Source organism: Delphinapterus leucas, chromosome 16, assembly GCF_059928025.1.
Source record: "Delphinapterus leucas isolate spDelLeu-1000000601 "Yukka" chromosome 16, BTC_Dleu_Yukka2, whole genome shotgun sequence".
Taxonomy (NCBI): Eukaryota; Metazoa; Chordata; class Mammalia; order Artiodactyla; family Monodontidae; genus Delphinapterus; species Delphinapterus leucas.
In genome coordinates, this window is record NC_143144.1 from 49,590,176 (window position 1) to 49,614,990 (window position 24,815).

General features: G+C 42.4%; 1 long non-coding RNA gene across 1 annotated transcript in view; it reads left to right on the forward strand.

Annotated features, from left to right (window-relative positions):
• Positions 1–1,388: 1,388 nt before the first annotated feature.
• The window catches only part of LOC149747281 (uncharacterized), a 368,282-nt gene continuing 344,855 nt past the window's right edge, over positions 1,389–24,815 (forward strand). Inside the window, exons 1-2 of the long non-coding RNA XR_016388110.1 lie at positions 1,389–1,780; positions 18,739–18,876. This is a non-coding gene — a long non-coding RNA (uncharacterized LOC149747281). The remainder of the gene's footprint in view (positions 1,781–18,738; positions 18,877–24,815) is intronic.

Genomic DNA, 24,815 nt, shown 5'->3' on the forward strand with positions numbered 1-24,815 from the left:
GTTCCGAAGCTTTCCCCCTGTGCCACCCGCAATCTCCGCCCGCGAAGGGGCTTCTAGTGTGTGGGAACCTTTCCTCCTTCACGGCTCCCTCCCACTGGTGCAGGTCCCGTCCGTATCCTTTTGTCTCTGTTTATTCTTTTTTCTTTTGCCCTACCCAGGTACGTGGGGGGTTTCTTGCCTTTTGGGAGGTCTGAGGTCTTCTGCCAGCGTTCAGTGGGTGTTCTGTAGGAGTTGTTCCACATGTAGATGTATTTCTGATGTATTTGTGGGGAGGAAGGTGATCTCCACATCTTACTCCTCCGCCATCTTGAAGGCCTCCCTGTTCTTTAATACTTTTAATGGAACATTTTGTTTTAATGTTCTATCCAGTTTTAAAAATTGTTCTCAATAAGAAGATTGTTCTGTTGTATTGGTGTTCATCTAGTATTTTTTTTTTTTTTTTTTTTTTGCGGTACGCGGGCCTCTCACTGTTGCGGCCTCTCCCGTTGCGGAGCACAGGCTCCGGACGCGCAGGCTCAGCGGCCATGGCTCACGGGCCCAGCCGCTCCGCGGCATGTGGGATCTTCCCAGACTGGGGCACGAGCCCGTGTCCCCTGCATCAGCAGGTGGACTCTCAACCACTGCACCACCAGGGAAGCCCTCATCTAGTATTTTTTAACTTTATTCCTTTTCAGCAGTGGAGATATTTTTTTCAAATAAAGTCTTAGATGGATTCATAATATATAAAACACATAAAAAAAGAGCCATGCTTAAAATTACACAGGTATCATTGGGCCATCCATCTCCCAGAAGCCGTTTTCCTTGTGGCGTGAGGAATTGCTTTCTGCTTCCTGTTTGGACCCTGAGTGGTCTGTACCAGTTTGGTTCCATTATACCCTCACCTTCCACCTTAACGACCCTAACCAGCACCCCTTAGAGGGCTTGATATATTAAAATATTATCAGGACACTGCCAAAGGGAATCATAAGTATTATGATATATTGAAATTGCTTATCTAACAAATTAATACTGGTGAAAATGTCAAATATTGATTCTCCTCCTAAGTAAAAGGCCTGGATCTCATGCTCTTCAGCTACCTTGCTATGTCCTGTCTTAACTTTTGGTCACTATCCTTTTGCTGCTATGAATCCTGTTCATTGTCCTTTGCCATCAGAAAAGTGGATTTACACACCTTGTCAAACATGTCCTTGTTGCCCTTCCTTCCTTCCTTCCTTTTAGTACTTTATTGATTTTTGCCGGTAGTCGAACAAACTAGTTGTAAACTAGGAAGTATCCTAAGTTCTCTGAGGCTCTACTCTAACAGAGCTGGTGAATAGGAATCTTTACAAGATGGTGAGTTGGCCATTTGAAACTCTTCCTCAGTGATGGAGTTAGAGGGGCAGGGAGGAAAGCACATGAACCCTGACCCAGAGTAGTTGGTGGCTAGGACCTATTTTCAATTACGTGAAATCAGAAGTAGAGTTACCGGACATTCTTGCTTTATGAAGTGGGAATGCCCTATGCTTTTTGCTTCAAAAGTTGGGTGGAATCCAGGTGCATGTGTAGGAATCTTCAGTAATCCATTAGAACATAATTTATTCATATTTTTCTCCCTCTCAAGCCATTTAGGGAGAAGAAAGCTTTGGTTTATTTCTCCTTTAAGTGAGGAAGATAAAAATGAAACCAACAAAACCAAACAAGTGTCTGAAATCCAGTCACTGAAATGACAACTTAGAGTTTTGCAAATGGAACAAGTCTTTGCATGGATATGAGAACTTGGCTCTGGAATTAAGACTGAGGGGTAAGCTGATGAGTTCCTAATCATATATATATATGGAGTAGCATTTCTTAGGCCAACTTTTTCACGCTCATGCACTGCTAGCAAAGAAGTTATTGTCAAGCTTTACTTTCAAAGTTTGTATTGTGAAAGCAATGTATTTTGTTTTCTAAATAGAACATTGTATTATAATATCGAATGTGCTTTTTCGAAATACTGTTCCTTGCCCCTACCCCCATATTGTCCCCCACTCTCCCTCTCCCTCTTCTTAAGGGTCACCAAACAGCACAATTCAACTGCCCCGCTCATGATACTACGAATCTACAGCCAGTTCTGGCAAAGTGTCTCAGGGTATTTTTCAAGGAAGTTCAACAGCAAACTTTGCAATGTTAAATAAAGTAGGGGAAGGTTTGGTAATTCTTTAAAAATATAATGCAAATGCAGTGGTTTAATTTTCTCAATGAGACACTTTTTAAAAATTGTCACTGTGACACAAATTATGTTGTTTGAGATCCATGAGATTCAAATGGACTATTGATATCATTATGATTTTTGACTGAGCAAAATCTTTCATTTAGCTCTCCCAAGCCATAGAAGATTCTAATTTTTTGTATTATGTCTAGTGGCTAGAAAAATAGATCATAGGAAAATGCGGGAAAAGGATACAGAGGCAAATTTTTCCTAAGTCAAGAAATATGCCAAAACAAGAATTCTTCACAACTCCTGAGCGCCTAATATAGACCTGGGTGTTTAGGTGATGTTTAGTAAATATGTTTAGACCAGCAATTGAAATTTCCTGTATAGCCTTATATATTTGAGGACTAGTCTTGCTGTTTTGTGGGGAAGATGTCAGATGAGGTAGCAGAGACACAGAGAAAAGTGGAATAATATAGATGTTGGTTTTAAATGTCATCTTCTGCCTCTTATTATGTGATCTTGGAAAAATTACTTCCCTCCTGAGCCTCAATTTTTTCATCTGTAAAATAGAAATTATAATACCTTGCGACATTATTATAAGGATTAGAAAGAGTATGTGTATAGACAACAAGGATTGCCGTATGGCAAGGGGAACTATGTTCGATATCTTGTAATAACCTATAATGGAAAAGAACTGGAAAAAGGAATATATATATATATATATATATATATATATATATAACTGAATCACTTTGCTGTACACCTGAAACTAGCACAATATTGTAGATCAGCTATACTACAATAAAAAATAACTAATAATAATAAATAAAATTTAAAAAAGAAACAGTATATGTAAAGTGCTCACCCATACTTGTCCCCCATTAAGTGGCAGGCACTATTATTATTGGTTAAAAAAAAAAAAAAAGAACAACAATATTAACTACAAAATTCTTTCATTGGGGAAAGGTTTCCCTGAGCTAACTCCCTCCTAAATCCCTACAGCAGAGTCTGGCTTCACCCCAAATTTCAAAAACATGTAGCCTTGGTGTGAACTCTGGACCCAGTCCCTTTTCTGTAATCTTCATAGACCCCAAGTTCATCTGACCCCAGAGTGCCTTAGTCAAAGGGGAATTAATGGGACATTTGGCCAAAAATTCTGAATGGAGATCTTCCGGGCACAGAACATTCTGGAACCCACAGTGTTTTATATCCTCTTCTCACAGTGGCTGGGGTCAAAGCAAAGCTGGAGGGAAAACTGTCTAAGGAGACCTGGACCCAAAAAAGGCCAAGAGTTTTAAATTCTGAATCTGTGTTGTGAACAGTATGTATTGGCATCCTATTTAGATTCCTTTTGGCACATTGGCTGGTCTTATTAGCAATAAAGTCAATTTAAAACAAATGAAACAAATTTTAGCAGTTGAAAAGTAATTCTTTGAAAAACCTTACTTTAATGATTTTAATATTACTTTTTAATGTTATTATATTAATTTTATATGCTATAGCTCAAGTGAGAGCAGTTGTCCCATTTAAAATTTGATCATCTTATTTGCAAATACAATTTTTAAAAACATTGAGAGTCATATAATTGGTAGAAGTATTTTCTGTTAAATTCCCTGGGTGTTTGTGGGGGGTATTTTCTTAAATTGTCTTAGAGGGGAAGTACTTTCTTTTATTCATCTTTGGATCAACAGAACCTATTTAGCATAGCGACTGATATACAAAAGATAATAAATAAAAGTTTGTTGAATAAATGGAAGAGCAAACCAATGAAGTTTGTTTCCAGCATAAAGTGGTGGAAAGAACATTCCACAGAAACCCAGAAGACCTCCATTTTGGCCTTGGCTTTATCACAAATTTTCTGTGTGACTTAGACAAGTGACTTAACCTCTCTGAGGCAGACTCGTCTGACATCGAGGCAAAGTAGTGTAATAATACTTATCTCATAGGGTTGTTCTGCTTGACTCATAAGACTGGCATGGGGTGCAGATGAAATAGTGAATGTGCTTTATAAACCAGAGTGCATGACACAAATGATGATTAAAAAATATATATAGAACTCTTTGCCATTTCTTAAATTCTCAGTCAAGATACCCACTAGTTTCTGAGAGGCCAGTCGCGTTGGGAATAGCTGATGTTCTCACTTAGGCTGTGTCATATAATGACGTAAATAATAGTAATAATATTGATAATGACTATCATTAATTGAGCAGTTATTACAAGCTACGTCTTGTGCTAGACATGGCACATTATTTTTAATCTTCACAAAAGCCCTGTAAGACAGGAGTTATTATTGTCTTTATTTTACAGACAAGAAAATGGGGGCTTAAGTCATATCCATCACTTGGTCTGTCTGACACCAATATTCATACCCTTTCCACTAGGCCATAATGCCCTTTACAAAAAGTTTTACCAGGTTTTGAGCTCCACTGTGATATGGGTTTCTTAACATAGCAGATTTCACTGAATCCTCACCACAACCAAAGGGGTAGGGTATTATTATTATCATCCTCATTCAACAGATGACAAAACTGAGGCCTAGAGAGGCTAGGTAACCAGGTCTGTCTGATTCCAAAGTGTGGCTATATTTACACAGTGCTAGAATTTGTGATTTTTTGTGTGTGTGTGATTATGTAGAAACACACAGTGGGATGCACCTAATTCTCTATTGTCTGAAAGAATGTAGTCATAATGTGTAACATTTCTCCCCTAGCAGGTGACCTTTTTCTTTGTAGAAAGAAGTTAAGGGTAGCATGGCTTCAGGGGAAACCTTTCTGTACAAGACAGAAAAGAACTTGAAAATAATCTCAGTGGAATTCAAGGAGGACGCTTGCCCTCCAAATTTTGTGCTGTCTCTCTGATTTGGGGAAATGCTCCTGTTAGGAATCTTCTTACCCAAGTAACTGCAGAATTCATACCCAGACTCCAGTGCTGCTAGCATGCGGGGTGGGACCCACGTCCTGCCGATCCCAAGCTCCCAGCAGAGTCATTCGTTTGGAGGGGAGGGAACACAGAACAAATGGGCTTGGTCTGAGTGCGGTTCTTTCCTTTTTGCTGCAGTGGTGTCTGGCATTCTGTGGAAGCAGCAGCAGAAGCGACAGCTTCCTAGGGGGTCTTAACATGCAGTTCCTGATGCAGAAGTGGCTTCGGGGCTGGTGGAAGGGTCCTACAGCAGGGATTGAGCAGAGTTCCTCCCTTTCAGTGCTTGGATTTTCTCATCCTGGTCTTGGGCAATGCTATTGGATGCCTAACCTTGATCGGCTTTTCTAACACCCCAGATCTTCTGTGAGCCTTTAAAAAAATAAAATTCAAAATATCTTCCTCCTGATTAAATGAGCCAGGTAGATTCTGTTTCTGGCAAATAAAACTCATGCCAGATTCAGTAGTCACGAAGTTTAGTGAGTAGGAGGGCTTGGCCACCTCAAGAGACTTTTGCCGTGGCTGTGCTCTGAGCAGAACGTCAGATCTGTCTTCTCCACTGTTCTGTGGCACCAAGTAAGGGGAACCCAAGCCCTGTATTTCTCAGAGTGCTTCTGATGCCGTGGTGTGCTGGAGCCTGCTTGTACTGGCTTCTGAAAGCCGAGTGTTAAAGTTTCAGGAATTTTATGAGTCTGTTGACAACACTGATAGCTTGAAATCAACTATGTTGGGAGTATTTATATTACAGAAATGAGCAAATGCTACAAATCAGGCCTCCCTCACTTCCCAGTAGGTTAAACATTTACCAGCCTATCACTGTCCCACTGTCTGGTAATTCTGTACACTTTGCTGCAAGATAGTTTGTGAAATGTCCTGCCCAGCCTCATTCAATGTTGATAGCTTTCTACGACTTTTACTAGGAATCAACCTCAAATCAGAAAACATGCCTTGTAAGAACTTTGCCAGCGTTGTTTCCTAAACCCAGAGAACCCTTCCATTGCTCTTCTGCCTGGCAAACTTCAAGAGCAAGAACCAATATCACCCTTTTTTTAGTCTTAACTGACTCCCCGGACGGAATCAATTATTCCTTCTTCTGAGCATGCCCCCCTCCCCCTTTAGCACTTGGCATATGAAGGCACTCACCTCATTATTGTTCTTTTTAAAACATTACATGATGCTTATACATGTCACGCTCTTTCCTAAGACATTCTAGTGCCTTAGATATATTCACTTACTAAATTCATATAACTGCCCAACAAGGGAAGTATAATTATTGGGCCTATTTTATAGACGGGAAAACAGAGGCACAGAGAGTTAGGTAATTTGTCCATGATCACACATCTTAGAATTTACATAGTCTGGCTTATGGTCTGTGTTCTAAGTACTCTTGTTTTTATGTAGCTGCCTTCCCGGGAGGTTGTAAAAGTTTATTGTTTGTCTTTTTGTTTAAGTGCATTTTGACGGCAAGATCTGAGCCTTACCCATTTTTGGATCTATAGTTCCAAGGACAGAACGTGCTACCACTAGGCACTGTGCACTCAACCCATATGCAGTAGAGGAGGGGATACATCAGCCCCTTCCTCCTTTTGAAGATTCCTACGTGGATGCACAATTCAAAAGATGGATAGGAATAGAGCTGCTCGGGAAGAAAAACGGCCCTGTGGACTTTATCATGCTTCTTGAGGCAGCTTCGTGGGCATCACTGTGGACCCTTAGGCTCTGACCACACCGTTGTGCGTATTACTGCGTTGGACCATTGATCCCAAGTTTCCATCTAGAAAATAAGGTCTCAGTTCCTGCTGCTGTTAGTGCTGAAGTTTTAGTGCTATTAGTGCTAGTGTTAGGGCTGTGATCTAGGGAGGGGTCGGACCAAAACAGAACAGAGAAGGAAAGCCATTTAAGAACAAAGAGATCCTCACTTCAAGGATAACCAGTTGCTTTCGACTGTGGGAGGTACCTTCAGGAACATTAGGATGGGAGAAGGGGAGACTGAGCTGAGATTTGGAAGGATGGAGCTCCACTCGCTAGAACACCATATTTGCTTGGTTGCACGAGCAGCAGAGGGCACCTCCCTCCCCTGCCACCAAAGCAACAGGCTATCTCCGATTAGGCCTTTCAAATGGCAGTTCCCACCCCCGCCCCCCCCCCGCCTTGGACTCCTCTTCTGGATGGGACACACTGCTCATCACCCATGATCCCACTCAAATGTCATTGCCTCGGGGAAGTCTTCTCTTTCCTCCCTGTGCAACACCTACTGCGTAGATGATCAGGGACTTTGTGGAATCCATAAAAGCATCTAGGACTATGGCTGATACAGCCAGCGCTCAGTAATTGCCTCCTGAATACGTGAGTTAAGGCCAAGAAAGAAAGGGATTGAGGAGGCTCTTCCTGTGATGACTTCAAAGAAACCATTCTGTTCTTTACTTGCATAAAGTAAATTTCTCCACCTGCTTATGGTCTTGGGGACATAGCCATATGTGCTCCTTTGAAAGCTCGCTCCCATCTCCCATCACATCTTTTTTTTTTTTTTTCCTGGCAGAAGATAACTGGGCTGTGGGAGATGAAGTCAGGCTTGACCCCAGTGTGAAGTGTGGGTCATGTGTCAGGGGGGAATGTTAATTGTCCTCCCTCTGTTGTCCCACCTCTCCAGGCACATCTCTGTTTATGCCATGACAGTTTCTTTACACAGCCAGGGCAGCGTTTGCCATCCAGGAAGCTGTGGAGAAGAGCATATATCCCAGTATGCACCAAGTCCAAACGAAGCATGCCAAGGGACAACAAGTGATAGCCCCAGGGGCAAATTTCTGGTCAATTTGGTCTGTAATTAGGCCAAGTTATTTCCTAATTCCACCTCTGGGGTGTCTCTAGGGAACAGTAGTTGCCTCCCATGGCTCTGTTGGGCATTCTCTGTTCTTCCTGGACAGCCCTGGGGTGCAGACTCTGAAGGAGACTGAGGATGGACACAGCCTATACAAGCACTCAGCTCACTGTTTAGTCTCAGTAATAGTAACCACGTGGTGCTGCAGAGGCCCTGCCATGCCTGGAGGGCTTGGGCCCTATTCTTATTCAACCAGATCTCTGGCTACAGCCAGGCTGAAAGTGGCATGGCCTGCTTAGTAACCCTCAATATCCTCTTATGGGATTCTCTGACTCAGAACTCAGACAGGATGTGATCTCAGCTTCTCGCATACCTTCACACACATGGGCACGGTCCTTTGTTTCCTCCAGTTTCAATTGGGGTGGGAAGAAATGCTAAACATGTGTGTGTGTAAGACAAAGAGGAATTTCTTGGGGAGGATCTTTGAAGAGACACTTGGCTACCTCTAGAGGATTGCTTTTCCTTCTTGACTTATTGCCCTATTTTCCAGCTGTCAGCCTTTTACCCAAGAGTCACTACCCAGTAGGCACCTGGCTGGTCTCCCTTCCTTCAGTGTCTTAACTCCTTGACTGCACAGAGGTGCCAGAGCCACTGTACTCAAGCACCGTTCCATCACATCCAGCTCTTTCTATCAAACCAAGTCCTCCCTTCCTCATCCATTCTGGTCAACAAAGTTGTCCATCAGCTTACCTGCATTCCCACCTTCCCTACCTCTTATCGTTCTTTCCTTTAGCTTCTCTGCTGCCAGCTGGTCGGTTTCCTTGTAGTTTATCCCATATCCTGTCAGTTCCCCCAAACTAGTGTTGAAGTTTATCCTTACTGGAAAGGACGTGTGCTTCAAAAGACCCTGAAAATACAACCATCATCACCATCAACACTATCATTACCATCTATTAGCACATCCTTTACATCAGGCACTATGCTGAGGGCTTTACATGAATTAATCCATTTAATCCTCACGATAATCCTATGATTATCCTCATTTTACAAATGAGAAAACTGAGGATCAAAAAGATTGAGTGACTTGTCAAAGGCCTCAAGTGTGCTAAGCTTATACCACATCAAGGATTTGAACTTAGATTTGTCTGATATCAAAGCCAGAACTCTTAATAATGATAACGTACAGTCTCCCATTGATCCCATGCTTTCTTACCTTGAATTCACTCTGAGTTTATGTATGTAGTTTAGGGTCCATCCTTGGGCATTTGGGTATTGGAGACAAGGAGGAATTTTTTTAGATCGGATGGTCCAACACCTTTTTTCAGTAGTTGAGAAAACTGAAGATTAGAGGGGCAAAAAAGCTTGTCAGAGAGTCTGAAGTAGGTTAATGGAAGAACCAGAACCTGGTCCCAGGTCTCCTGACTGAGGCACGTTCAGTGCTGGTTCCAGTACGGCACATAGCATCCTTTTGTGTTTTTGAAAATTCGTTCTCCATAGATTTCAAAATTATACATCTTTCCTACTCAATTATAGTACTAGTTAATTAAGGATAGAAGCCATATTTCACACTTTAAAAATATATTTCCAGTCTTATGTGAGATGTGGAAACGAAGTGGTTTGCGTGGTGGGCACTGAATGGAAAATAAGATGCTGGCAGTGCCTGACACATAGTCTGCTCAGTAAGTACTTTTCAAGTGAATGAGTGGATGAATGAAACGGTGTCAGGAACACTATAGTTGAATTTGAGCTGGGGGGTGTTTCCAGGAATATGGATGAAGTTTTGCAACAAAGGAAAAGCACCCAGCTTTGAATGCTGCTGACAAGCTGGTCTTTAAAGAAAATTACAACACATGTGTATGAAGAGATGAGTCATTGGAGAAGGGTTATTGAACCTGACAGGCATGGTGAAGAGAACAGCAGTGGTCTCTGACTGCTCAACAAATATGCTGAACATCTGCTTGGCATCATTGAGAGCATCTTTGCCTGCTGGCCAATGGGATGTGCCCCTGCATCAAGTGGTGGCCTCTCATGTTTGGCATTGTTCATCCAGGGCTCTGAAAGATGTGGTTACTGCAGTGGGTAAAGTGCCAGGTGTTTTGGCACTTTAAATGAATCACTTGAGCATCTTTTTAAAAGGCTGATTCTAATTTAATAGGTCTTGGGTATAGTCTAAGATTCTGTATTTCTTACAAGCTACCAGGTAATGCTGATGCTGCTGGTCTGAGAAATACTTTGAGTAACACAGTTCTAGGTGCTCCATGGAAAAATACTAGAGAATGCAACAAGTGAAAGTAGCTCTCGTTCACTTCTCAGCATTCTCCTCTGATCAAGGATCCCCACTCTGGACCAGCTTTCCAGCAGTGGGCTGGCCTCCTGGTGGGTTGGTTATGATGCCTCCTTGGGGTATGATTGGATTTAGGAGTCATAGAGACATTATGGGAATGCAAATCAAAGAAGCATCAAAGCTCATACTTCCTAGAGGTTTACACCTAAAATCCATGCAAGGAAGATCTAAGTCACTTAGAGATTCCTCTTCATTTCTAGGGCCTAGCACATAGTAGGCCATCCTACTAAAAATGCCAAATGAATGAACAAAAGAAAATGGAGGAGGCTTTGATAAGAAAAATCTAGAGTCATACTACACTAAAATTAACTTTATTTATAGGATTAAGAACTGTGCCAGAAAGTCAAATAAACAAAAATGGATGTTTCAAGAACCGTACCTTAACTCTCAGGCTTATTACTTATGGAAAAAATTCTAAGTCCTCACTCAGAGCCTATTTGTGCTTTTTTATTTTTAAATAAAAGAGTGAAATAGTTTATTATCAATATAAAGAGTGATGTGATATCTCACCTTTCGTAAGATTTTATAGTCTGCAGTTCACTTTAAAAATAGCTTTATTGAGATATAATTCACATATCATAAAATTTACCCTTTAAAAGTGTTATTTGTACTTATTTTACAACCTATTTTACAGAGCATGGCTGTCTTTAGTAGATGAGAAAAGGCAAGTTAAAGGGGTTCGGAGAGAACAGGAGACAGATAAAGGCAGGCAAAGGAAAAAGTGCTCATGGTAAGAGAGAAGGCAAAAATAATATTGAGAGAAGGCAAAAATAATATTAAAAGAAGCACAGAGATGTACCAGGAAATCCTGATAATCTGGAACTGTTTAGTTTGGTGGAAACCCCTTTATACTATGCTTCAAAATATCCCAAGAGGATGACTGTATACAAGCTGGGATAATAATGGATATTCGTGGTGATGTCCTTGAGTTGTCAAGGAGATGTTGAGTTATACTCAATGTACTCTGCTTAGAAAGCCCAGATAGCTGTGATCCATTAACAGATTTTCATTACAAGGGTGATAGAAATATATTTTTTAAAGTTTTGGGTGCTTTGAGGAGTAAGTCCTCAGCTCTCTCCACAATGAGTCAGTCCATGGGGATTCCAGAAAGTCAGTGTTTTTTGGTATGAACTTCAAAGCTCAGCCACATGCACTTGGCCCTGCTGGCTCATGAGAGGAAGTCTTCACCAGCACCACGTGTGTGATCAAGGGCATCCAGGCTTCCATGGTGGCGCATCTTCCTCCCATGGACACCATCCTTCCCTCCCATTTTGGACCGGACTGTCTCCTGAGATCCTCCTGATCTTAAAACTTAAACCTTTCTGAATGGGAATCAGAATGGTCCTGCGTCTGAGATGCAAAGAAAATGCTGGAAGATTTTCTGTCAAATTTTCCTTTGGTTTAAAAATCTGAAACTCATTTGCTCCTCTGACCCATCCCCAGATGCCACGGGAAGCAAGCACATGGATACACAATGCCAGGTTGCCACTGTCTTCAGTGCTCTTATTTTTGATTGTGCAGAAAGCTTCCTATTCTTTTTCTTTGAGGGGCTACACCATTGCAGTGTTAGGCAAGTCATTTTCTGAGCTTTGGTTTCCTCACCTGTAACATGAGGATGGTAATACCTGTCCTGGGCACCTCACAGGGTTAGCGTGAGGTTTATGGATAATTTTAAAAAGTAGGTCAAACATATTGAGTGCTTACTATTTTTTTCAGGCACCATGTGAAAGGCTTGGCATATATTATCTCACTTAATCCTTACATTAATGCTTGGAAGTCAATAGTTTTATTATCCCCGTTTAACTGATAAGGATATTTTAGCTCATAGAGGTGACTGGCCTAAGATCACCGTGGCTAAGAACTGGTGGAGCCTAAATTTGAAGATGGGCCCTCTGATTCCAGAAATTAAGTGGGATAATGCCTACAAAAGTGTTTTGGAAGCTGAAGAGGTCTTAGAAAGATATGAAGCTAATTCTGTCTAGGATTATTCTACAGGACCACATTGGAGTCCACCTCCCACCTTCATCTTCCTAACTTGGCCTTCCTACCTGGCCCTCTTTCCACACCACAGTGGACTTTAGAAGCTTCACAGCTTCTTATGCTGCTTTTTTCTGATGATTCTGGACCACAGACGTCTTTGGCTATAGGATCCTGGAGATCATTGCTGGGATTTGAGTCTTCGACATCACTGATACTTGATATATCACTTGTGTTGGCCTGAATCCTCACTGGGGAGACATGCTTCCCCTGATCTTTGGAAAGGAAGCATCCAAACTGTTTTCTCCTTTATCATTGGGAAATGCAGCCACTTTGCTTCAAGGATCAAAATGACTCAGATGACACCTCGCACAGATCCCCAGTGGCTGCTGTCTTTCTCTTCCCTTCCCTGTGCCCCATCTCATATGGAAAACTGCTGCCCGATCCTCTTAGGGAGGAAGGACCGTGCTGACGAGGGCCCCTTAGGGTTGTTGGAATAGTTTCAGGATTTGTGAATATTTCATCTCTGGACTGCCCTTTTATTGCAAAATGTCTGTTTCCTAGGGTATGCTTGCTCTACACAAGGAAAAAAATCCTCAGCCTCAGGTTTCTTCCTGGCTACTTCTGTTTCTTCCCATGGTCAATTCTAGTCATCTTTGCCCTGGTGTGTGACTCAGTCTAAGAGCATCTCAGTCTTAATCAAGTTTATCTAGCTTGTAAACATATATTACTTTTTTTCCTACTATATCTCACACAGACTCTCCCAAACTCTTAGCATGATTTTCTATTTAGGCTCAGAGCCACAGTCAAGTTTACAATCAAGGGCATTGATTGATTCCTCTTCTAGCCCTTCTGGACTTCCACCAACCCAAACCTCTGATGCTATCAGTCCTTTACCAACCATCACCCATGGAAGCCTCCATTGCTAGAGGATCTTTCTGACTGCCACGGCCAATTCCTCTTGCATCACCGCCTTGATAGGATGCCATCAGATCTATACCTTCACCATTTCCCTTCCAAGCCCACCATTCCACGTTCTGTTCCCTCCTTCTTTTAACTTGATATTTGCTTTTCAGACAAAGGTTAGGGAGAGCTGGTGGTGAGCACACAGCTGCAACCATGGAAGAAAGCAAGGCATCTAGATGATAGCATTACTTTTTCTCTAATCAATAATTCATTTGGAGCCAGAGTGTTTGAGGAAATGGAGACTCGGCCTGACATAGCCCTTCACAAACAAAAGAAAATGAGCAGAAGTCTAAAACAAAATACAGTTTGGGACATGGACCAAACAAAATGAAAACATCTTCAGCGTGATAAAGACTGTGTAAACATCTTTATGTTTCAATGGGATTGCTTTTGCAAAATGCAGGAGTATGGCTTATATTTTCTTTTGAAATGTATCTGTGTTATGTAAATACAGCAACCGTGGCTTTTGACTTGTCCTTGTATGAACGGAAGCACCCTAAAATCTTACATATTTTTAATGCTGCAATTTAATGGAGGGCAAAGGCTTAGGGCACGGTATCACAGCAAATAAAATGACCAGCAGAGGAGATTATTCTTCTTACAGATGAGGATAGGTCTTATCTTCCTCTGGAGAGGGCCACCATGATCAGGAATTTCAGGAATGATTAACTGGCTTCAAAGGTCCAGGGTGCCCATGTAACACTTGGGCCCCTTCTCCGTAAATGCATTGTTTGTTCCCCATCAGGCCTGTTCCTTGCTTTTTCTGCTCTCTCTCCCATGCCCTAATTTTAGTCACTTCATACTCATGTTTAGTTGCTAAACCTTGGCCCTTTTCATGTTCCTCCCATGACAGGTGACCATCTCAGCCGTCCCCATGAGTCACCCCTAGGTGAATCCACCAGTTTCCCCACAGAATGGTCCACGGCTGGGTCCCATTTCACCAGCCTTGCTCCTAGGCCCTGCGTCATCAAGGCCAAAGCCTGGTCTGCTCTCTGAAGCCTCAGAGCCCCAGCCTGAGGTCTCAGGGACCTGTGCGTAGCTCCTCTTCCTCAACCCATCCCAACTGGATCCCCAACACCCCTCTGCCCATCTTTGTTCTGGAGGTTCATTCCCTTCCTTTACCCCCTCCCCCTCCTTTTAGTTTTTTTCTAGAAAAAGTAAAACTGCCTTTGTTCACAGACAACATTGCCTATGAGGAAATTATGCTTTTAAAACATTTTTTTAAAATTTAACTATAGTTCATTAACAATATTGTGTTATTTTCAGGTATACAGCTTCAGATTCTTTTCCATTATAGGTTATTATAAGATATTAGGTATGGTTCCCTGTGCTCTACAGTAAATCCTTGTTGTTTATTATACATAGAGTAGCATGTCCCTCCCCCTCCCTTTTCCCCTTTGATAAATATAAGTTTTTTTCTATGTCTGTGAGTCTTTTACGGCTTTGTAAATAAGCTGATTTATATTATTGTTTTAGATTCGACATATAAGTGATAGTATATAGTATTTGTCTTTCTCTGTCTGACTTAACTTCACTTAGTACGACAATCTCTAGGTCCATCCATGTTGCTGCAAATGGCATTATTTCATTCTTTCATATGGCTGAGTAATGGTCGATTTTGTGTATATATATATATTTATTTATATATATACACACACACCACATCTTGTTTATCCATTCCTTTGTTGATGGATGCTTAGGTTGCTTCCATGTCTTGGCTATTGTGTATAGTGCTGCTATGAACACTGGGGTGCATGTATCTTTTGGAATTAGAATTTTCATCTTTTCTGGATATATGCCCAGGAGTGGTATTGCTGGATCACATAGTAGCTCTGTATTTAGTTTTTTAAGGAACCTCCATACTGTTCTCCATAGTGGCTGCATCAATTTACATTCCCACCAACAGTATAGGAGGGTTCCCTTTTCTCCACACTCTCTCCAGCCTTTATTATTTATAGACTTCTTGATGATGGCCATTCTGACTGGTGGGAGGTGATACCTCACTGTAGTTTTGATTTGCATTTCTCTGATAATTAGCGATGTGGAGTGTTTTTTCATGTGCCTGTTGGCCATCTGTATGTCTTCTTTACCCCTGATTTTTTTTTTTTTTAATATAGAAGGTTTTCCCAGAGTTGTGGGCAGGATTTCTCACACTGCTAACTCTCTCTTTGTCCTTCTATTTTCCTTTGTGTGTCTGACTCTCAAAGTCCTACAGATGCCCCTTACCTTGTATGAAATATCTGCTGTGAAGTAGTGTTGTCACTTTATAGTAAATAAAAACAATTTTTTTCTGTGACTGTATGAAGGGGCCAGAGCTTGAAATTCAGGAAACACCTAGAACCTGAGAACTGTAGCCTCAATGGGGAAGGGGATATAGAAGAATGGGGGAACAGAGTTAGACTTAACGCTCCCCTTCTCCGAGTGCCCCCCACCTTGCTTTGTTTCCTCTTCCAGCTCTCCTCCGTTATCACTAATATTCCAGCCTGTAGTTTCTAAAGAGCCACCACCTCCAGCTCTCCATGCAGTGCAGACCCTGGCCCAGCCCCAGGCAAAATCAGAGCCCTTTCTAAAAAGCAAATGCAGGTTAATTTTCACAGCAGGGGAGAAAAAAATTAAAAAATTAATTAATTATTGTTCTATCGAAATTTCTACTTTCAAAGATAAAGATTTCTTTGATTATGCATTCTTGAGAAAGCATTTGCTAAGACAGGCTGCTGTTTATGAAACAGAGAGTTTGCAGACCATGAGGACCAATCTTCCCTTATGGATGACCATGAGAATGGCAGGACATGTTATTTAAGGAACACAAAACAAAAATTAAAAAAAAGCTTTTGGAGGTAGAGACATATATTAAAGCAGTCTGTCAGTTGTTCTCCCTACTGTAGAAGTGTAGAGTTTAAAGTGTGTTTTACACACATACCTGCACACAAGCAATCAGCTGTCCCTCCTCTTTGTGGCCACGGGAGCCATTGGCCTTGGGTTCTCTCTGTAGGACCACAAGTTGGCCATTTCGTTTGGGGGTGGGGATTGGGGTGTTTTCTTGCAGGGGGAAAAGGATCTCATATCAAGTGTTGTATATTCTAAATTTTCAATTGCCTTCACTAGAAGTGGCACACTTCTGACCGTTTGGATGACTTAAGAACTTTGGCAAGGCTGCTCTGCATATATTTTTAGTCACATTCATCGTGAATATTCCCATACGTAGAGATAAGTTTGAAACAAAGTATTTTGTCATTCAGTGGCTCAGTGACACTCTCTTGACCAAGTTTGTCTGCGACCTACATATGTATTCTTTCTTTGGCCTTGACTCTTTTTGGCATCTAGATTTAGCTATTGGCTCTGCAGATTCTAATAATAATTTAGATCAAATTTTAGTTTACTTCTTTATTATATATTTGGGAACTGCTAAGAAAATAACCTATTCATAGCAAGATCCACGTACAAGATCATATATGTAGTGTTTAGTTTGCCGCCTACTTCTCTTCAAACAAAGTGATATCCAAAGGTACCATGCTTCATCCCAGTGACAGATGCCTTTTCAAACTCCAATTTGACAAAGAAAACTTTTTTTTAAAATATAAAAACAACCAAAACCAAAAAATCAATAGCTCATACTTTCTTGCCGTGCTGTCGTGTAGAAGTGATTGAACAGATATTGTTCATAGTGAGGTGGTTTGATTCTTCTCCTGCTGAGGATCCTCTGTCAGGCAGGAAAATCCTCTGATTTTCTTTTTGGCTTTCTTTGGCACAGTGCCATAGTTCATCAAAACAGAAGACTGTGATCAAAATAATGCTGGAGTTTTAAGGAAGATATTTCATTATATCTTTTACAGTGCAAAAAATAATTTTTGAATCACAGATGATGGAGCAAGAAAATTAGCAAAATAAAAATAAACAGACATGTGGTTCTCAAATAGCAGATTACTGTTCAGGAGCATTCCTGAGTAGGGTTTCTAACTATCTCAGGAAAAACTCAGGGTACAGGACTGAAGGCCACAGTCGTGGACACCCTAGGCATGGTTGCTCCAAATAAATTATGGATTTTGCCTAAGGCAGTGACCCTCTATCCTAGCATTATCCGAATTACATCTGTACAACATTATTCCTACAAGATGAGTAAAGTTTCTATGGTCGAAGGTATTTGAGACAAATTCACAAAGCTGTTAGCAGTCAGGACTCATTTAAAATGTTGTTTAACCCAGTATTTCTCAAAGCCACTCCCCACCCCTCTTTTCCCATATCAGACCTATTATTATCCTATGGAGGTAGAGCCCCACTGATGATACTTTGGGAAAAGGCTGTAACTCTTTACTCCTTGGCTCTCTTGTGTGGGTCCTGCAACCTGCATGGACCACCTGGTTGTTTTTATGAAGAGGGGTGTTCTTAAGGCCAGACAACTTTCTTACAATTTGATTCTTACAGTTTTGATTCTTCTGCTCATTGGCCACATGATATTTATCATTTGTCACTGAAACAAAGGGGAAGAAAAGTGGAAGATGCCCTGATGCTACTAAAGCATTGTGGCATCCTCATCAAATCACTGGGCATTCCATTCGCTCTTTCTTCAACAGTGGAATTCGGTGGCTGAACACCAGATTCTCTCCCTTCCCCATGGATTCTCCCAGCTCTGAGCTGCTGTGATTCTGAGGCACTGTTTCAGATTCCTCCTGCCCTGCCCCACCAGCAACCCCACATCCTTATACCCAGGAAGCATCTCTCTAGGGATTTACAGTCTGGCAAACTTTTTTTTCTTGGAATCTTCAATAACTGGTTAGAGGAGGTCAGTGGGCCCTCTGCAAGTCTTTAGAGAGCTCCAGTGAACATATTTTTGTTGGATTTCTGTCTTTAGCCTGCAATTTTCTGAGCAATCTTTCTTCTCTGCACCCGAGGCTTAAAGTTCATTTCCATGATATAAGTGGGCCACCAACCCAGGTGCAATGTCATCAGGTGTCAAAGTGCATATTTCTTCCAGACTGTAGCTGAGTTCGTTATTCAAGGTTATATCTCAAATAAAATGAAGGAAAGAAAAAGAAAATCTCACGGCCATCTCAGCTACTGTCTGGAAGTGAGATTTTCTTTCTTTTTCTTTCCTTCATTTTGTTTGAAATATAACCTTGAATAATTTCTATCCCAATTTGATTTCAAATAAATTGCATACATATAGAAAATGTGAAAAATCATACACACACACGTACACATGAATGCATTCATGGAGGAAACTAAAAATTACCCATAATTTCATGACCCGGGAATAATAACAGTTGACTTAAGGTCTTTACCTTTCATATAGCTCCGTATATATGCAAGAGTGTGCTTCTGCCAGGGACGTGGGGTCCCGCTTGCTCTCAATCATGCAGCAAGTGTAGGGGTAGGTCTACAGGAGGTCCATGGGGAGGCTGGGTGGTTAAATTATGCTGGTTAGGAGTTCAGGATTAAGAAATTTGTTTACCAGCAGATGTAAACCACCATAATGAGAATTAGTTTTTGCTCAGACTTGCAGCAAGAAGGATGAGAGCTGAGTCTTCATCTGCCTTCCTCTTCTAGGTTGTCTCCAACCCGGTTCAGAAGTCAGCAGGAAAGAAGATTGTTGTTTATGGTCCCCTGGAACTCCACCATCTCTAACTCTAACTCTCCATCTCACCTTGAGTCTTGTTGGACTGGCTGAACTGAGGACCAGGTGCAGTAAGTGCTAAAAATGCGACCCTCACCCCACCTCTTCCTTCCCTTGGAGTCTATTTGCACATTATAATGCAAGGGGAATTTTGTTTTATTATGGTGAGGAAGGAGAGTTTGGATTGATGGAGAGAGCAAAAAAGCTGGTATGAATAATATAGTGTCTTATCCCTGCCCACCTTTTACTGGATTTGAACGTTTATGGTTAGAGGGATGAGGGTCCCAAATCACAGAACCATTCAAGAGAGACTGTCAATTTCTGGGCCAACCAGAGCTGCTTTGGGCCCTAGTGACAAAGTGTGGTCCACAATTGGAGAGGAGGACATTTTTTCAAGCTCTGGCTCAAACCCGGCCGTAGTTTGGCACTCTGAGGATTGGAAGTGAATCCTGGGCACAGATGATGGGGTTTTGACTGTGAGCAATGGTGACAATGATGTTTCATGGTCAGAGGGCATTGACAAGTAGACCAGCATGCTGAATGCTGGGAGGATGCTGATGGTGGGATACATGAGACACTATTTTGGAAACTTCCTAAAATTATGGGGGAATATTTTAAGAGGGTCTAATTTCTAGGTGTTATCCTGGTAAGGATCTGGGTTGTGACAGCCATCCATTTATCTGATAAATATTGTTGAATGCATACTATAAGCCAGATATTCTTCTAGGTTCTAAGGTATCAAGGTGAACAAGGCAGAAAAAGTGCCCTTTCCCCAAGGAAATCAGACTCTAATAGGAGAGTTAGGGAGATAAATTGATGATGGTGTTGGTGATGATTACTTTTATTTGTCTGGTAAGGTCTGGGACATATATATGTGTTTCTGTGTGTATTATATATGTGTGTGTATATATATATATATATAGTACATATACCCATATGGATTACAAAAATTTATTTTTGAATTTTATTATTTTTTTTATACAGCAGGTTCTTATTAGTTATCTATTTTGTACATATTGGTGTATATATGTCAATCCCATATGGATTGGCCATTGCAGCGGGAGAGGCTGCAGTTCTCCTCAAGCCATGTAGAAGGGCCAGTGGCTGCCACAGTGCTCATGGTAGCAAAGCTGTGCAGGGTCTTGCGGTTGAATAGGAAGAGCAACTCTCTCATCTACGTGACTTGCCTTCTCCGCAAAAGTTCCCGAGGCAGTGTTCCTTGGGCCCCAGAGTGTCTCAGAGTTTAGTGAAATTACTTTCTGTTTTCCCTTCTACCCTCCCTCTTCCTGGGCCTCAGATATGACTCTAAGGACTGGATGGGGATGGATGTTAGATAATAACCTTCATTCTGCCTCAGCATCTCTATACCCCTTGAAGGTGCAAGCCTTTATTCCTAGGCTAACCTTGACCTGCCTGGTTTCTTCCCTCTGGCTGAGCTGCTTCCCAGGATGCTTTTCAGCCTCTCTCACCACCCTCAACCTGAACTTCTGTACCACTCGACCAGTGTCCCCAGACAAGCCCGGCTCTTTCTGATCCCCAGCAGGGAGCACAGCTCCAGTTCTCTTGCAGCCGGCTCTACCAGTGCTCCAAATATACCAGACCTTCCTGAACCCCCAGCAGTAAACATAGCATGGCAAGATGATCTCCCTGCTCTGATGATCTTAATAGTATTCATATTAATTTATATGTCCCCGATTGTTTCCTTAAGCTAAAATTCCTCGAAGTGAAATCTCTAGGCCCAAGGCTATGAACATTTTTAAGGATTTTGATACCTATTGCCGCATTTGGCCAGACATCAGGCTTGCTTTAGTATCAAACGTGTAGAGAATACAGACCCTGTTCTGTTTTGAGCAGAAGGGCATCTAGTGCACAGAAATTATATAAAACTGTTAGCATCAGTCCTCTCTTTGGTAGAGTAACTCAGTCACCAAAACGAACAACCCTCAAAAGCTCAGGGTCATTGGGGGAAAAAGTCACAAGCAAGTCTCTTATTTTTCTCCTTCCTACTCAACCGCCACCCCCTCTGCCCCACCCCAGTGGTCACATGGTGTCACAGGGCTTTGGTCCAGCCAGGTGGGAGGGCTGTTCTCTGACAGCCTGGGAGAGATGGGCTCAGTTATTTGTGCCAGACACACTCTGAGGGGCAGAGTCACTGTTCCGTGAATAGTCTGGAACTGGCGCTTTCATAGGACAGGGCTGCTGAAGGATTCCTGCGTGTCCCATCAAAGGACCAGGCCCTTTGAATTTCTTCATCTTTCTGGAAGCATTTGCTAGAGGTGTCCTCTGGAAATAGCACACATGGCCTGAGAATGGAGTCTGCTGATTGGAGGGGAGCATGGCTATCATGGGCCCTACTTGGGCTGGAAGTCCTGCCTGCTGTGGTGACCAACTCTCCTGGTTCACTCAGGACAGTCCTGGTTTTAGTACTGAGAGTCCAGGCAAACTGGGGCAGCTGGTCACCCTGTTCCCAGATAAGTGCCAGGCCCAAAATTTCCACCTTTGGGAGACTAACAAGTTAGACAATTGGAAGGTAGAGATAATGACTCTGGGGCAGTCTGGTTAAAATGTGGTGACAATAATTGGAGGCTGGAAACCAGAAGCCCTGCGCTGAGTTCCTCTCTTCTTCTTGTGAGTTCTGAGATCTTGGGGAGTTAACACTCTTCCCTGTGTTTCATTTTTTTTCACCGAGTAGTAAGCTTGCCCTGCCTGCCTCACAGAATGCCTGCGAGGATCATGCGTGAGGTTGCCCAAGAAAGCACGCTGTAAACTGGAAGAGCTGGGCCAGCATAACGTGCTTTTATTGTTCTAAGGAATTTATGGTTAATGACACGTGAGTCTCAGTGGTGATTGATTCTATTTTTTCTGAATTCCATTTCTCAGCCTCACATTTAGTTCAGGGTAAATGAACACACATGTCAAACGTCATAGACCGACTGGAGCAGAGTCTGAGTTGGTGGCGAGAGGGTGAGTTTCTAGCAGAGCTGCAGCGAACCTTGCAGAGCAGCTCTGAAGGCATCCCGTGAAAAGGCGGGGTCATTACTTCCGGTGCCTCTGGGCACCTCCACCATCTGTGGGTCTTCTACCCTCTGCTGTCTCAAAGAAGGGAGGATGAGTTTGGGGTGAAGGTGGATTGAAGATTAGTTTGACTCTGTCAGTCACAGAACAAGCTTTTCCAAAGATCCATCAGTAAATGACTCGAGAACGGCAAAAGGAGATGGGCTGCCTTTTTCCCTTCTCTTCTTTATTTTTTCCATTTTGTAAGAGCCCAATTTAGTGAAATGGGTCTTTAGTGGGTTGTGTTTTAAATGAGACACTCTGTGGAGCACAAAACATGGTGGGCCATGTGAATTGCTTTTTGTGTTCCGAGTTTTGGGTGCCCACATTTGCCTGACTGCAGTTCACTGCTCGAGAGAGAGGCATAGCATGGAAAATGCTGTAGGCACTACAGAGGGCCCATTATCTCAAAATAATTCTTCCCTTTGAGAAAGTCACCGCAGCCAGGCTGGGGGCACAGAACAGATGTGGCTCCTAGTCAAGAATACTTAGAACCCAAAGCAGAAATCCAACTATGGGAAGAGCTGACACCCAGGACGAAAGGCCATTGTTGGCATGGTCCTTACTGAGCTGTAGTGTCTAGCCCCTTGAAATGCAAATGCTGTTGTTTGCAGCACAAAAGCACTGATTTTCCCTTCAACAGAGCTTGTACTATTAAAATAGCATGTCTTGTGTGTAGTTGCCGCACATTCTTTCCATTTTTTTGTTTTCCTGTGTGAGTCAGAATGCAGATTCTCGACTAGACCAAAAAGAAAGCAAGCCATCTCATTTACATGGGCACGGAGTATCCACATCTGGATAGAGTTAGAGTGAGCGGGAATTATTTGCAGCATTTAAATATAGGCGTGCAGAGCTGCTTTCTCTTGACCATATGAGGCATTCACATATAATTCCATGAAAGAAAAAACGTAAAAAGTCTACTTCTTATTAAAAGGGGCTGTTACCAGGGTGATTCAGCCATTACACGAATGGACCCAAACTTACAGGAACTGACCCAAACCTGGAGGCAGACAATGAGTGGCATGAGGCCACCAGACTCTCACCACCCCTCGGATGCCCAGAGTTATACATCATTGTTGGAGGCATGCTAGAACCCACCATGTCTGTGCCAGGATGCTTGCAGGATCTGAGTTCTGTCCTACTTGGAATTCCCAAGCCTGGTAGTGAGCTACAGATGCTGGGAAAGCCGGATGGAAATCATTGATCATATCAGGCCCCATGCTGGATGAATCTTGGGCATATTAATGCCAGCACCGACAGACATGTTTTCAGTTCAAATGGGGAAAGAGAGACTACGAATAGCAGACACCCAGGTACCAGGAAAGAGAATATAAATAGCTGGCATAGGCACTAGAAAGACAAGGGGAAAGATAAATGGTTGCCTTCTGAAACTGGCGCTCATCAATACCTCATTACTGGTATCTAAGGAAGAACTGTATGGATTTTACAACTGAGCAGATACCTTCATCAGTGTGTGGATGGTGGTGATATTGCTAAAGACCTTAGTGAGGAAATTGGTAGACAAATATAGAAGATTATATCGTTAGAGGGCTAACTAGGCAGAAAATAAGTATCATTTCGTGGACTTGTTCTCAAAATGACTCACAAAGTGTTAAGACAAAGCTCAGCTCTATGGATTTGCTGAATCCCACTTTCTCTATGTTAGATTTGTGTCAGGTGCCATCTGGTAGAATTTTAGGCATCTGACCTTGACTTTGATATCCTTCCCTGGGTCCCCAATAGTCTTTTGAAGCATTATGGTAATGTTATTGTCTTTACAGGTGACTCCGTCAGAATTCCTTTTAGGGAGGGTATCTATCTTTATTTAGGAAAAATTCTTGGTGCTGTCAGTGATGAAAGTGAGACTTTGAGGGCATAGGTTCAAAGGGCCGAAGGAAACGGAAGAGAGAGCGGACCTGCTCTACCCTGGACACAGGCTGAAGAATGAGAGAGTGGTGATGGAGGAGGGAGCAGAGAGGGTGAGGAGAGAGAAGACCATGAGATTGGAAAAGGCTCCAGCCCTGCGGTTGTTGGGTGGCAGGAAGATAAGAAGAGCAATGTCTACTATCCAATTTGAAGTTGCTGTTGCTGCCGTGATGGAAATCTTGCCTCCCCAAAGCCATGGCTTCATAAAGTCAACCTCCCAGATGCAAATTGACTGAGTGAAGGCATTTGGGGGATCAATGAACTGGTTGAGTTTGATAAAATAATGAGTTGGGAGATAACGCATTAGCTGTGGAAATAGGAATTTGGAAGCAGAGGTACAGTAAAGGCTGTTAGTTCATTCTTAATATCCATTCTTTCTCTTTCCTATCATTAAAAAAACCTGCTGAGCTTTAGCTGGGAGCATTGTTATCCAGGTAGAGACTACATTCCTAAGCCTTTGTTAAAAGTTATGTATGAACATGTGATTAATGGATGGCTAATGGGTGGGGTAGAAATACTATGTATTATTTCTAGGTTGTGCCTTTTTTTTTTTTTTTTTTTTTTTTTTGCGGTACGCGGGCCTCTCACTGTTGTGGCCTCTCCCATTGCAGAGCACAGGCTCCGGACGCGCACGCTCAGCGGCCATGGCTCATGGGCCCAGCCGCTCCGCGGCATGTGGGATCCTCCCAGACCGGGGCACAAACCCGTGTCCCCTGCATCGGCAGGCGGACTCTCAACCACTGCGCCACCAGGGAAGCCCTAGGTTGTGCCTTTAAAAGGAATGAACATGCACTTCCCTGACTCTTTCCTCATTTTTGTTGGCTAGTAAGTGTTGGAAGAGTTGGAACACCCATCTCAGACCCAAATAGGGGAGTCCCACATTAAGGATGATAGCACTGTTCTGCTCGTCCTGGATTGTCAGTGTCTGGACTGTTGTATGAGAGAGAAATCCAATCTGAGACATCGTCAGTTGCAGAAGTCCTATTACTCAAGAAGAAAAACGCACATAGCCAATTAAGCGACGGCACAA